The sequence below is a fragment of the Myotis davidii genome, unplaced genomic scaffold (assembly GCF_000327345.1).
Source record: "Myotis davidii unplaced genomic scaffold, ASM32734v1 scaffold330, whole genome shotgun sequence".
In the NCBI taxonomy this organism is placed as follows: Eukaryota; Metazoa; Chordata; class Mammalia; order Chiroptera; family Vespertilionidae; genus Myotis; species Myotis davidii.
Window position 1 is genome coordinate 2,189,446 of NW_006283770.1, and position 4,108 is coordinate 2,193,553.

A 4,108-nucleotide genomic window follows, 5' to 3' on the forward strand; every position below is an offset into this window, starting at 1 on the left:
GAACATATATTGTCAAGTATTTCAATAATTAGTGATGCTAAATTTGGTCACTTGTTTAAGGAGGTAGCAACCAAACTTCTTCATTATAAAAGTATTTTGCTCCATTGCAATTATTAAAGTAATCTGTGTGGTGATATTTTGGCAGCATGCATATATCCTATCTCATCAATTTTTGCCTCCTTTTAGTATCCTCTATAATCTTTTCCTGACAATTACTTTATTTCATATCCAAATGGTACTTTAAACATACATAGTTTATTAGCTTTCACACTTTAGTTTTTTTAAAGTTTTATTTTCAACTGTTAATTAACTGTATTTCCTCATAAAAAGGCAGTGTTAATTATTTTTCTTCAAGACATATGCATGAGTGATGTTATGCGCACACAGGTCCTGTAGCCGTGGCAGTGGCTGAGGCTGGCAGGCCAGGTACTGCTGCTGTGGATTGAGAGAGAAGCTATATGCCAACCTTAGCCTGGGCTGCCACTGCGGGGTCAGAAGCTATGGCCAAAGACATCCTGGGTGCTGGCTTGCACTTTGATGAGCTGAACAAGCTGCGGGTATTGGACCCAGAGGTTACCCAGCAGACCATAGAGCTCAAGGAAGAGTGCAGGAACTTTGTGAACAAAATTGGCCAATTTCAGAAAATAGTTGGTGGTTTACTTGAGCTTGTTGACCAACTTGCAAAAGAAGCAGAAAATGAGAAGATAAAGGCCACTGGTGCTTGCAATTTGCTCAAATCTATCATAAAACAGAGAGAAGCCCAACAGAGGCAACTCCAAGCACTAATAGCAGAAAAGAAAATGCAGCTCGAAAGGTATTGGGTTGAATATGAAGCTTTGTGTAAAGTGGAAGCAGAACAAAATGAATTTATTGACCAATTTATTTTTCCGAAATGAACTGAAATTTCATGATCTAGCAGGAGGGCAGAAAAACAAAAAAAGCCTCTGTACTATTCCAGTGACTTTGACTAATGACCCAGGTATATCATGTGAGATGGTATGTGAAGGATGCATCATCTCTGAAGGTAATAAAACACATCTGGGGGGAGAGGGCTTGTTTCAGATGCCAGTGCATATCTGGTAAACACTTCGTGACCACGGTGGCCCAGGTTCTCATCTCTTGTATTTTCATTCTTAAATAAGCAGTCTGTAAACTTTGATATTTTTTTTGTAAATTCACAAAGCTTTGGAGGAAAAAGCAATAAATTATTGTTTTCAAATGGCTATAAAAAACCTATTCACATTTCTTTTAATTTTATTTTTTTATTTTTAGAGAGAGAAAGGGAGGGAAAGAAAAAAACATCAATGTGAGAAACATCAATGGACCGTCTCCTGCACGCCCCCTACCAGGGATCCAGCCCACAACCTGGGTATGTGCCCTGACCTGGAATCGAACTGGCAACCTTTCAGTGCACAGGACGACACCCTATAAACTGAACCACACTGGCCAGGGCTATTCGCATTTCTCTTAGAAAGTTAAAAAAAGATAAGCATCTTATAAAAATTACTCATAATCTAAGGATAGTTTCTGTAAAACTTTTATTTACCTTTCCCAGATGTCCCACTGTGTGTGTATGAGATGTGTGTATGTGTGTAATCTCATATTTTCATGTGTACTTTGGTCCCAGTAGTTGATGTTTCATAGTTGCTGTATTTTTAGTAGAGTTTTCTCTGTTGACTTGTGCCTGCTAAAGAGAAGGCCTCCAAAGGTCAAGGACTAATTCAGCTAATGAGCTGTGAATATTGGTAGATTGACATTTCAAAGGGTGATGGCATTCAGTGATGCTCTAAAACTCACCATCTCTGTGAATTAATATGTGCGTGTGGGAAAATCTAAATTTTCCCTTATGCTAAACCACATTGGAACTTACTGATTTTCCTCATTTGCCTCTTCCCTATCTCTTTACCTCTCAGAGTCTTTTTTCTTTTCTTTAACAAATGAGGAATTAAACTGTTGCTTTATTTGATTTGGTTAATAGACTCATTTCTAAATGTAAAAAAAAATAGATACTTTATCATTTAAAGTACTTTACAATGTACAAAAATGTATAATTTTTAAGTTATGTATAAGTAGTCCTATACAGAGTGATATTTATCACCCTTCCTCAAAGCATAAGCAGCATTTTAAATTCACTATCAGCTAAATTAGATTTTCCATATTTGTGTGGTTTTCATGTTTTGGTCTTTGTGCTCTGACTATAGCCTTAATCTGCCTTGTTTTGGGGATTCTTGCTATAAGGCAACTGCTCTATAAATGGTTTAAACAGTTTATGCAGTAGCTCCTTGTCTAATAGAGAAAAAGTAAATGGTAGGTGTTAAAAGAAATGGTCTATATGAAATATTAATTAACAAAGAAAATCTAGGAACTCTGTGTTTCTAACAGGGCAGACACATCACATGTGACTGGAAGCTGATTAGCAGAAGGCACGTTAGAGACCAGCTCTTTCAAGACCAGCCCCCATTTGATAAATGAGGAAATTAAAACTCAACAAGATAAACTAAATACCTCTTGTTGCTAATATTGCTAATAATAAAACAGAACTGTAATCTCATTTTCTTAATTCCCAGTTCAATAATATTTCCACTATACTACTTTGGCAGCTCTAATTACAGTATCACAGGTCTGTCTTCTATTCTGTTTGCACCATTGGAAAATTTGGGCTATAAAACCAGCCATAGCCATTCATTTAACAACAAACTATTGTCAAATGGATTTGAAATTCCACCAAAGAAGACAGAAGAGGGAGGGGGGAGAGAGTATGTGAAGTTCATGTAATAGGTGGCTGAAGAAGCAACCATTTGTACACTGTCTATGCATCTTTCCTGAGAAATCTCAGTAGCTAATGATTTGATGACAAAAAAAATGCAATGTTCTCAGTACCGGATGAAAATAACCAGAATGAAAAATGGGATGATAATGAAGTAGCCTTTTTAGAAAACATATTCACTAGGAGAGATTCTGTAGCATGTTACCTATGGGGACTGCCCTAAAACTAAATTTCAGCATAGTACCTAGTAGATTCTGAGTGAAGCCATGTAACCAGATTCCACTTAATTTATCAATAAGACAACATCAAGACACATAATTCATAGATAATCTCTGTTCCCCAAAATGTAAATGCTATTTGCTGCAACTTTATTTAAATTTCTTCCAAAATGCTACCATTAAAATTAATTTTTTAAAGCCAAAAAATCCAAACTTTATTTCTGCTCATTTAACCACAACTTTTCTTGAAACAAGGGGATGTTATGATTATAAGGTTATACTGCAATAGTCATTATGGTTAGAGAGCAAGTATGAACTAACTAATGATCCATTTCAGACTGAATAAAATAAAAGATTCAATCCTGAGAATCATAAACGAGAAAGAAAAATGAAAGTTACCAGTGAGGGGAAAAGGAAATGCGTTAAAGTGTGTTCCATATGGTGCTGAAACACCTGGAATACAAGGTACTAACTCTGGTTGAACATCTGGATCCTGGACCTGTTCTTGCCAAACATCTGTACACTTCCCATTTGTGCAGCTGTTTTGGCATGTTCTGACAAGGAACTAAGTGTCTTCTCAAAGTATTACATTATAGATTCTTTTTTTTTCCTTCTAATTTTACCACGGAATGGAGAGATGATTGCTGCACACCCAAAATGCTCTATTTGGCTGTCCTGCCATGTTCCTCAGTTGTGATATGAGTGTTTTCAAGACGTGAGGAACATGTGCTGTAAATGCAGTCTCCACTCAGGGGGCAATCTGTGAGGGTTGTCTTTGCCTTAATTCAGGAGGAAAGGAAACACATCCCAGTTTCCCCACTGGATGTATGGCTAAAATGAAGCTCAAGTGACAGTAAGCAACCTCTGATGTGATCTTTAGCCAATCCCCAATTATCACTCATTTTGTCTGGGAGGAAGAGGATGAGGAGAAGGAGAAAGCAGGAAGGTAGGGGAGGTGGAGGGAGGAAACAGATCCCATGAGAGCTTTTGTTCAACCTACCGAAGAATAATGAGTGAGACTGCATTGCCTAAAAGCCAGATTTTCAGAAAAGAAGGTTGGTTCAAGCAAAGACCTTAGAATCAGGGAATCTCAAGGTCCATTTGATCCAGCAGTGAATCACAA

At 37.2% G+C, this 4,108-nt stretch overlaps 1 pseudogene; it reads left to right on the forward strand.

Moving 5' to 3' along the window:
• Nucleotides 1-500: 500 nt before the first annotated feature.
• Nucleotides 501-1,185, forward strand: LOC102753540 (annotated as a pseudogene).
• Nucleotides 1,186-4,108: the final 2,923 nt, after the last annotated feature.